The sequence below is a fragment of the Phyllostomus hastatus genome, unplaced genomic scaffold, assembly GCF_019186645.2.
Source record: "Phyllostomus hastatus isolate PE091 unplaced genomic scaffold, TTU_PhHast_1.1 phas_contig_80, whole genome shotgun sequence".
Classification (NCBI taxonomy): Eukaryota; Metazoa; Chordata; class Mammalia; order Chiroptera; family Phyllostomidae; genus Phyllostomus; species Phyllostomus hastatus.
The window spans coordinates 12,539,913-12,551,714 of record NW_025333960.1 but is presented as its reverse complement, the minus strand read 5'-3'; positions in this window follow the sequence as shown (position 1 = coordinate 12,551,714).

Genomic DNA, 11,802 nt, shown 5'->3' with positions numbered 1-11,802 from the left:
GGACATTTGGGCTGTTTCCAGCATTTGGATATTATAAATAATGCTGCTATAAGCATCTGTGTTCAAGTTTTTGTATGGAGATATGTTTTAATTTATCTTGGATATATAAGTAGGAATAGGATTGCTGGGTCATATGGTAACTCCATATGGTAACTCCATATGACCCAGCAATCCTATTCCTACTTATATATCCTACTATTCCTACTGTTTAATCATTTGAGGAACAGCCAGGCCATTTCCCAAATGCCCAAGCCATTTACCTGCCCACCAGCAGTATATAAGGGCTCTTATTTCTTTGCCTCTCACCAAAATTGTTATTTGCTGACTTTGAAATTGTAATCATGCTGGTGGCTGTAAAGTGGTATCTCATGGTGGTTTGGATTTGCATTTCCCTCAAGACTAATGATGTCAAGCATCTTTTCATGTATTTATTGGATATTGGTATATCTTTTTTGGAGAAATGTGTTTGCTAATCCTTTATGCAATTTTCATTTGGGATACTTGTCTTTTTATTATTGAGCTCTAAGAGGTTTTTTATATATACTATATACAAATGCCTTATCAGATACATGGCAAATATTTCTCCCATTCCACAAATATTTCACTTTCTTAATGGTGTCCTTTGAAGCATAAAATTTTTTAATTTTAATAAAATCCAATTTATTTTTTCTTTTGTTGCTTATGATTTTGGTGTCTTATCTAAGAATTCTTTGCCAAATCCCAGTTCCTGAAGATTTAGCCCTATGATTTCTTCTATGAAATTTACAGTTTTAGGTATTACTTTTAGTCCCTGGTCCATTTGGAGTTAATTTTTGTATGCAGTGTGAAGTAAAGGTCCAAGTCCATTCTTTTGCATGTGGCTATTCATTTGGCCAGCACCACATGCTGATGAAAATGGTTTGACATGGGAGTATCAGTACCATTTCTAGAAGGAAGGGAGCCTTCGAGAGGTGGAAGCAACAGAACAACTGTGTTAGAGGTAAAACATGATGAATCAGCAACTTAAGGCCTAGGACAACGAGGTTCTGAACATTTTAGAACCAAAGCAACAGCAATATTACCATCAGACAGATTTGACAGAGAAAAGGTGTTTCTTCAATATTCAAGAAAAAGAATTAATTAAAAATATAGTGATGGAACAAGAAAATTACTCAAGAAAAGATAGTCTATATTCTGCAGAAATCACTGAATTGCAAAGACATGATGAGGCAGCACCAGGCTGGATCAAGTGAATGCCACACTGCAAGGTGGCAGAGCCACTGAAGAGGCAGTGACATGATAAGCTAAAGCCGCCCTGCGCCCACAGCAGGAAAGCCGGGTTATACTCACCAGGAGTTCCACCTCATTCAAACTGAGGAGAAACATTTAAAGCAAAAAACTCTCTGGCCCTGGAGAAAAAGGTATAATGTATAGCCCATGCCATGGAGCTGGCCCAAGAGAAGGTAAAGAAAAAAGAAACAGAAGTCTTATGTAGAATGGCAGCAAATTCCAAGTTATGACAGGTCCAAAGGAAGGTAAGCATAGAATATATGTTCTTGGAAAAGAAAATGGTGACATTAAGCTTATGGCAAGAGAGAGGCTTGGAAGAATCTGTCAGGGTGTTACCACCACACCACCAGTTTACCTTTACCAGTCCTAGCTGGAAAAGGTAAAACAAGTGATACAGCAAGAATAGGTGAAGGGAGTTTTGACAGAGCAGGAGCACAACTTGGCAGGGCAGCAAGAGGAGCCACATCACTACTTGCACCAGGGGGAGGCTGGACTTGTGGCTATGCCACACAAAGTCCACTGATTTTTGGAGGAGTTGCCTGGGGATCGCTGACCAAGTAAAAAGGGTGCTCAGAAGCTGTAGCAGAAAAATTCCAACAAAGAACAACTGGTTCGAGTCAATTCAAGAAAAAGGAGCCATGGAAAGGTTTCAATGGAAACCTCAAAGAGAGAAGCTCCCGAAAACAAGTGAGACGCAGCTTGGGATGGAACAAGTTCTAAAACTGATGGAGCAAGCTCTACAAGTGATGGAGCAGTGGCACTAAGGCCAAGAGGAAGCCATGCCAAGAGTGTTACAAGGGCAGCTGGCATGCCTGAAGGAGGCATCCTTGACAGCTGTGGGTTCCCAGGGCCAGATGGCTAGTCCCATGGGTCCTGTGGCAAATGGGGAAACATGAGGCTATGGTCATTTTGAGAGTCTTGAGGCAGCAGCAGTAATTATAGGAAAGGCTCTTCTGGAGCAAGGAAGCTTCTGCAGCATCAAGGAAAAGCAAGAACCTGATCCAAGAGCTGGTTCAGCAGAGGTGAAACTTCAGAAACACACTTAGGAGCCTAGCATAAGATGGAGGGGAACTGAGTCTCCAGTACCTGGCTGGTTCACAGAAATTGATCTGAAGAAACTGAAGTGAAACCAATGCAGAAATAACAAGATGGCCACCTGCAAGAAAGGAAGGTCCAGCTGACACACGTCAGCAGACAAAAGGCTTCCACATCAGGGGGTGAAGACCTGGTAGGGCACAGCCAGAGGCATGTGATAAGGCAGACAGGGACACAGCAAAAGAAAGCCAAAATGAAAAAAAGGAAACAAAAAGGAGAGGCCCCAAATTATTTTGTAGCTTTTCTGATAATCAATGATCAGGTAAGAATATTTTGAAACCTTTGGGAATTTTCAGAAAAGATGTGAATATAAGTGTTTTTCAATGTTGCCAAGTCATCAATATGCTCATTAAAAAAAAAAGCTTCTGACATCCAGATACCTAGCTTTTCTATTAAATATCTTTTAAATTTGTAACCATTACCCATTTCATTCTTTTTTCTTCTCTTTCTGTCTTCCTCTCCTTCCTTCTTTTCTCCCCTTTCTCACAATATTATCTTCAGTACATGCAGTTTCTGATTTAAAAATAATTATCTTATAGCCCCAACCAAACATAGAAGAGGAAGGAAAACCAGTTTGATTTTAAAATTTACTTGTGGGAGACTTCAATGTTTATGCTTTCATCCTGTTGACCACAGGCTGAACATGCTGTCAATACTCACAGTTCATAAGAAACTAAACTGGAGTTGAAAGAAAAGTTGCTACTACCTGAAATTTTTGTGGTCCTACCCTATAGTTTGTGTCAGGAACTGCAAAATGCCTGAGAGGTTACCCTACTGGAAGGCTACATGTTAGCTTGCCAGAGTTTCGTGGATGCTGCAAGGAGGCCTGAGACTGGTTCAGAGACGAAGGACTATTTTTCCTGACAACAACAGCAATAACCAGAGTATGAAACTTTTGTATTAGATCCTAAGGGTGCTGCAGAGAGGGCTGCTGCATGGCACCTGCACACGCAGTGGGACAGTGACCCAGGAGAGGACTCCTGAGCTTAGGAGAGCTAAATCTTTTATGATGAATATTAAGCATGGTTTCCCTTGTTCTGAAGGAAGATGCCATCTTTACCTTCCAAGGCTTTCAGCAAATTCTCCCTGTTTTCCAGAAGAAGACCACTACCCTTTTTGCAGGTGTGTTCACAATGTAAACATCCTTTAAAGATAGTCCAGAACAAAGGGCAGTCAGTGCCTTGCTTGTCAGGCAAGCAGAGTCCTCAGAGACCCATGGAGACCTGTCTCCCAACTGTTTTCAAAAACTAATTTATAAATGTTTTAAATGTATATTGCATCTTGTTATATAAATGATATTACCCCTGATGATTACAATAATTGTGTCATAATTTTGAAGCATGGTACCATTTAATCTAACCAGCAGACGCAAGAAAGTTTCTATAAGATGATGCCTGGAAGTAAAAGAACAGCATGGGACAGGGAGGGGTAATGGTGAAGCGTTAGACAGAGACAGAACCCAGACTGCCGCGCTTCATTTGGTTTTGTATTCATGATGGCTGGCACATAGTAAATAGTAAGTAAATGACTTACTGGTATGCTCAGGATGTTAGGGCCATAGCAAACAAAATGAGGTATCAGTAAGGATAATTACTTCTCAAATACTAGAGGTTTGAATTGGTCATTGTATCTCCTTCCTTATCCTGACAATGATAAATTACTAATACCCTTGCCATTAATGGAACTCTTATGACATACTAGGCAGTATACTGATATATATATAGTGTTTGTGTGTATTATATATGAATCCAGGTGTGCATATATCTGTGTGCATATATTGTATATACATATGTTACATAAACGTGTATATTTGTATATGTGTAGTATTTGTAATTTAATACAACAATCCTGCGAGGTAAATATTATTAGTTCCTTTATACAGGTGAAATAACTGAGCCTAAGAGCAGTTTAGTAATGGTTCTACATAACCTAGCAATATGCCTGGTATTTGAACTCAAAATTGTCTTACTCCAAGTCCCATAATCCTCACATTTTTCTACTTTCCTAACATCAAGTACAAATTAGATACTCTTTGCCTTTGCTAGCCTTACTTTATGATCATTACAAATGATTTATTTGTGTTTTTCTGGGACAGTCCCTATAGAGGTAACCCTTTCCACTAAAAAAAAAATGAAACTACTAGATTTGTTTCCCTCCTATAGATCCCTCCACTGTTGTGTAGTTTTTAATCAGGACTTTTAAGTAGAACCAATAGGATCTCAGAAGGACCAGAAGTTCCCTGAGGAACAGTTGCCTGAGGAAGCAAAGCACATTCTCTCACACTGATTCTATTTGCCAACCTCTTTCCATCCATCCTACCCACAGTGTTTGGTAGCAAGTATTTTTTGCTGAACAGGATCATCTCTATAAAAGAACCGATAAAATTCTCCATGCAGCTACAGCTGAAACAGGGTCGAAGGAAACCTCTCTTCCCTATTGCTCTGGGAGGCCCCCACATGCCAGATCTTAGATATATCGGTAGTAAGGTACCCTTCACAAGGTGACTGAATTCTCACAAAGGGCACAATGAGCAGGAAGATGCTAAGGCTTTTTAAGTGGCTCTGCAGACCAGAGAGCAACAGTAGAGATGAGTTCTGGTCCTATGGAGATTATTTGTAAATCTCTGTGATTTATTGGACTGAGATGATACTACAATTGATAGCAACCATAGATTCTAAGCCAAAAATCAAAACATATTATCTAATGGACTTTTCTTCTGATTTGAATATTGACTTAAAAGAAAAGGTTATTAAAAGTGACAGTTAAAGAATCACTTCTTATTAGAAAGAACATTATATAAAGTAGGGATTACTGATTCTGAAAGGTTACCTTTCGATTTCCTTCTTCAGAATTCACCAGCAAGTTAAAATGCATATTCTTGGGTTCTACTGAATCAGAGTATGCCAGAACATCTGCATTTTAACACAATTCAAGACATTCTTTTGAATATGAAAGTTTGAGAAGCACCGATTTAGTATGGTTTATTTTAGATGTGTTTCTATAACTTAATGCAATGTTTCAAACTCTGTATTTGTGCATGCCCATTCCATATATTTAAAACTGCTCTATATATTATAAGACTGTAATTATAAATTAAATTGTGTCCTTCTTAAACTCTTCCGCTTTATATTTTTATTTAGGAATTCTTTTTATGTAAGTGGCTGGCATATTCTCTACCTCTGAATTCAACCTTAATTTCTACAAATAATGTTGGATTTGACACTTCCTTGGAGGGTAAGGTGGTTGTTGCAAAATCCAATCTAATGGACAGGCACATTAAGTCTCAACAGATCCAGTTCAATATTCTTTAAGGGGAGCTGGCGTGGAGCCTAAAAGAAAATGCTTAGCAATCATTGAGAGAAAAAAGGTTTGTACTGGAAATGTTGTAATGTCCTATGATTATTCCAGGATGTCTTATTTATTTCTCACTCATCTGCCCCCATGGTTGTAATATTTTAAACAAATTTTTCATATTACATAATGGAAGAGAATATGGATGTGGGGGGACTTAAATTTAATTTTCATGATTGAATAGAGAACTTAATGGTTTAACCCTGTGCCCTGCTTACTAAAATTGAATGGCAAGAGGCCATCCAAATTTATGGAAAAGGTCTCATGACTTAGCAAGAACATCGAGTTTGACCTGAAGGAGGAAGTGAAAGACCTGGGTTTAAGAGAAGTTGAATGAGAACTGTTGGAGAATTCACTAGGGGAGTGATGTGCATAGAAGCAACCTGAGGGGCTGTGTGAGTTTGCTGGAGCTGCTATAATAGAACACCATAAACCAAGTGACCTACACAACAGAATTTTGTCTCACAGTTTTCAAGGCTAAAAGGTATTGGCAGGGCCATGCTCCCTCTGAAGGTACTAGGAAAGATCTGTTTCAGGCCTCTCTCCTGGCTTCTGTTAGTTCCTTGGCTTGCAGCAGTATGCCTCTGATCTTTGCATGGTATTTCCCCTATGTGCCTACTTCCTCCTGTGTCCAAGTTTGCCTTTTTAATCAGGGGATCAGTCATAGTATATTAGGGGTCCACCCTATTTCAGTGTGACCTCATCTTACCTAGTTACATCTGAAATGACCATTTTTCCAAATAAGGTCACATTCTGAGATCCTGGGGGTTAGGACTTCAAAATATGAATTTTGAAGGGGCACAATTAAACCCATCACAAAGTACATGAGAATCTGTAAAATAAATAGCCTAAGAAGAAAGGGTATGAAGGGCATATTGGTGGTAAAATTTTTCTTTACATTTCTCCAGTGCTATCCCAGGGCCCATCTTTCTATTTCTTTGAGAGGAGAAATAATCAATATTAGACTAGAAAGGTCCTTGTAGATCATCTAATTTTATATTTTAGGGTATAGAGAGGAAACCTGAAATCTTCAGAGTTAAAGTAAAATACTCAGAGTCAAATAGCATAGTAGCAAATCCAAAACTTGAACTCAAGTTTCTTTACTTCCTAGACTCTGTCCCTTGTGTCTAGCTTACCAGGCATTGGGATACTGTGAATAGCTTTGTTCTTGAAACCAAACATTGGCTATTATGCTCAGCATGCCAACACTTTCTAGAAGTCAAATTGGGCATCTCTTAAGCTTCCCCTTTTCAATATCCATTGCATTGACCCTGAAACTCTCCAAGGGCACAGACCGAAGTTTCATGCTGCAGCTTGGACAGTGCCCTTTGTTTCTTTGCTCCTCCATTTCTCCTTTATAAGTTCCCTGGTCCTGAAACTAAATTGTCTCCAAGCCCAGCATGAATCCAAGATGGTAATCAAAAATGTGTCACCTAATTTTTTCTTAATAGATGATAGGTAGTATTCTGTGGTCATAGCCAGACTTCTCCTCTTCTTTTCCTAGGAGTCTTTGGGTTTTCTGAATGTCTATCTTTGGAGAATTGAATAAGACATCATTTTTGTGGTTCATTTTGGCCAATTAAAAGACACAAAGTTATTAGGTTAAGTGGTGGTCATCATAGTATTCTTCAAATTGCAAAGTGTTAGTCACCATATTTTTTTTTCTGTCCTTAAGGCTTTGGCATCTTGGGTGATCTATGACAAATTTAACACATTGAGGCATAAAGAGATTCTATGGCAATTGACAGTGCTGTCCAGCTTCAGGACTTGTCTTGAGCTATCTAGACAAATTCTACAGTATATATAATCACACTGACTTCTTTACCCCCCAAATTTCATCTTTAACTTATTCAAAGACGAGCCTGAAGTGATGTTTTCATGCTGTTTTCACTTAACTCCTTCTGCGCATAAATATTGATTAGAGAACTAGCCTGGATTGGCTCAGAAAATATCCATCCCCCTAAACAAACTTTAACCTTCAGTTGCTTTTGAAGGTGCATCATTTTCAGTCTATCAAATTTATAATTGGAAAATGGCATGAGATTATAGAAATGCTTTTCAATTTCAGTAGTCAATTAACAGGCAACTGTATGAAGACCATAATGATTACATTGTCCTACAAGCACTGCACCATAACTCTTATTTTAGTACATTTAGATTTTTAAAAGAGAATCTGATTAGCATTATTTTAAAAACGAATTTGACATTCAAGGGATACATGAATTTACTTTGGATGTTGGATTACAAATTAATGCTTATCAAATTACCATTGACTATTTTTATAATCTAGGATCATCATCAGAGACTTTTTTTTGCATGAATTCCTGTCACAGTTGTCATTAGGTTCAGGTGTAAAGTATCAAAAGGAACACCAACTCCCATGGACCCTATTAAAAATATTCTTTCCTAATATCTGTGGGGTCTTTGTACAAGTCTTTAAGATCTATCTTAGTCTTTTAAATGAGAAAATTTTTTCTTCGCTCAGACCAAAAAGGAAAGTACACATTAAGAGAATCTCTTGAAGTCAGTTCTAGAAGTGATTTGATTTAAAAAAAGCTTATAACTTATTTTCATATTATAATTTTATGCTGCCAAAGACACAGATCCTAAGTATACAGTCAGATGAGTTGTTACAAAGGTATAATCAGCATTTAAATCAAGAAACACATTTCCATCACTCTAGAGTGTCAGTCATATGACATTTTACAACAGTATCATGATGAGAGGCCTCTACACACACCTACTGCAGCCCAGATCTTATCAGAGTTTGCAGGTATCTTCACTTTGCCTCCTTCCCCTTTGATGTTGGGAAAAACAGGGAAGGCAGATGCTATTGTTATTGACCAACATGTTCACTAGTAGCCTTTGGGTCCCTCAGGCGTTTGCTGGGGCACTGGCTTTGGTGTCCAAGAAACGAGGTCTTAACTCTTGTCTCTGCTTCCACTTAGAGTTATTTAAAAATATCTGAGCTGGCCCTGGCTGGTGTAGCTCAGTGGATTGAGCTCGGACTGTGAACCAAAGTATCATAGGTTCGATTCCCAGTCAGGGCACATGCCTGGGTTGCAGGCCAGGTCCCTAGGGGGCCACATGAGAGGCAACCACACACTTGTTGGGGACCGCCCTGCCTGGTCTCAGGAAGCTGTAACCCCCAGTGACTTAGGCTGAGTGAGAGACCAGGAGCTACTAAGGAGACAAAAACTTATTTCCCTGGCATGAACACTGCCCGTTCTGTGCCTAAACCTCCTAAGCTTGATCAGTTAGCCAATGACGGGTAAGATTTCCCATGGAGGGAATTGCCTAAGACAGGCATGATCACTGGAGGCTTCTGGGAAGAGACTCAGGGCTGTGGAAATGAAGGGGTGATGGACATTAACCCCTGCCCCCTCGGCTTTGTCAAAGCCTGAGTCCTTATTCTTAGCTGTGAGTAATCCAAGTCTCCTGGCTGCCTTTGTCTTCTCTGTTAACTCAGGCCTGCAGAAATAGCAGGGGCGGTACAGCCCAGACCAGAAACAGTGGACCCCTGGGGTAATCAGGTCTGGGACATAGAATATGCAAGATCCTGTGAGATCTGTTTGCTGGAGGATGTTATTAGATTAGAATTTGTAGGCACAGACAGGAAACCAAAACTGCCCTTTGAGCCCTGTTACTCCTTTCAAATGTTAAAACTCCAATCTCGGCCCAGAATCACAGTGGAGGTTCTGTCTGCACCTTTGTAAGTCACCTACTTCTTTTGATCTTTTCAGCCAGAGTGTGAATCCACAAACTAAGTCTGTATTCTGAATAAAAATCTGCTTGGGAATGGAGACAGAATGCTCTCCACTAGAGAGAGTGGCCATTCTGTTCCTATTTCCCCACAGGACCTGGTTGTCTCTGTGTATGTTTTTCTCATGATTTGACGAGCATCTGCAGCAGAGATGGATACTGCTGGCTGGTATCTGCCACACACACTGATGTTTCTCTCTCTCTCTTTCTCCCTCCCTTTCCCTCTCTAAAAATAAATAAATAAAATCTTTTAAAAAATAAAAATAAAATAAAAATAGCTGAGCTTTATTTTCCTTATCTATAAGCTGAGGATGGTAAAACCTACCTCATAAGATTGTTATAAAGATTAGCTAAAATAAATAAAAGTAACTGACATTAAGAACATGCTCAGTGGATGTCCCATTCACCCTCAGGTTGAAACCTTGAGTGCTGGGTCTTTTCCCTCCCTCTCCTTCATTCCAAACGACCAATCAAAGGGTATATTGTAGGCTTTTTGGATACCATATTTGAAGGGTATACTTTTCTAATCAGAAAAACCAATCCTTGCTAATGCAATATAAACTTGAATAATTTAGAGCATTTCTCCTTTCAGGTATCATATTTGCATTTTAATTTAAGCCTTTAGGATATATTGTTTTAACCCAAATAAAGGGCTTTTAGCTGGAAAAGTCAGGAGACTGGGGAATGGTATAATTTTTGGGTCAGGGTGTTCTAATTCTCTCTAAATTTCAGACAGCTATCCATCTGCTGTGTCCACAACTGCCTCAGTTAAATGTGGGTGATTTTTCTCAGAGAAGATCATATGCACAGGTTGCAGGAAAATTTTAAGCAAGCTGCTTTAAACAGATCCATGCAGGCATTAAAATCAGCACCTGCCGTCTGAGTCCTAACACAAGGAATCCACCTTCACACAGTTGAAATGACTGTTGTTACTCAGCAGATGAGAAGCAGGGATGTGAAGATCGATGCTGGGGAGTCGCAGGCAGCAAGCAGAGGCTGCTCCCTGGGCTCCTCTCAGTGAAAACCACCCAGTGGTTTCTACTGGAAGCACAAAGAGTGTATCAGGGAAGGCAGCTGATTAGCTTTCCATCTAAACTTACATTTAAATTTAGGTCCCTCAGTGAGTGTCTTTAAAACATCCCAGATAAGCATTGTAGAGGCCTGGCCTTGATTTCCTACCTGCCCTTTCAAGCTCTGATTTAATGGGGCACTGGCTATGCCTTTGTTTTTTTCATTTGTTTTTAAATTTTGTTTCTCAGTTAAAGTTTATATTTAATATTATTTTGTTTTCATTTTAGGTTTACAGTATAATGGTTAGATAATCATATATTTTACAAAATCATCCCCCTAAATTTCAAGTACTTACCTGGCACCATACATGGTTATTACAATATTATTGACTGTATTCCCTGTGCTGTAATTTATACCCCCATGACTATTTTGTAATGACCCATTTGTAATTCATAATTCCTTCACCTTTTTCACTCAGTTCCCCAGCCCTCTCCCATCTGTCCATCATCATTCTGTTCTTTGTATCTATGTTCTTCCTCTTGGTTTCTTTCAGAAAGTGGATGCTAGCCTAAGAACCTCCCCAAGTGTCAGTGACTATTTGGAGTACAGGCCCGCCTTCCTATCATGGATTTTTATGCTGTCGTCACTGCATCACTGAGGAGTGCCTGGTTTTGTATCATTTGCTTTTCTCAGGAAACCAATGTCCATTCACCTTTGCTTCTATCTACTCCTCTAAAAAACAGTAGAATTTTCTAATCACACAAGATACGTGATTGAAGCAAAGTAGCTTACTCTTTCCTTTTTCTCCCTGTGTGATATAGATTCTGGGTAAAATTAAGATGTCAAGAATTTATATACAATCAGGATCACAAAGCAGATGATAATCATACCCATTATCATAACTCAACCCAAGACTCATAGTGATGATGGTCAAAAGTGGGAACTCTCACCCTGGCCAGGTGGCCCATCTGGTTGGAGCATTGTCTAGTGTACCAAAAGGTTGTGGGTTCGGTCCCTGGTCCAGGTACATATGTAGGTTGTGGGTTTGATCCCCAGCTGAGGCATGTATGGGAGAACATCAGCAGCCAACTGATGTTTCTCTCTCGCATCTGTATTTCTGTTGCTCTCTCTTTCTCTCTGTCTCTGTCTCTCTCTTTTGCTCTCTCCCTTCCTCTCTTTCTAAAATTAATGAACATGTCCTTCCATGAGAATTTTTAAAAAGTGGGAACTCTTCCAGCTATACACAAATTTGTTGTGATTGTGTTTTCCCAGTTACAATTGTTTTGACAAGTTATTTAAGGAAACACTTCTAGG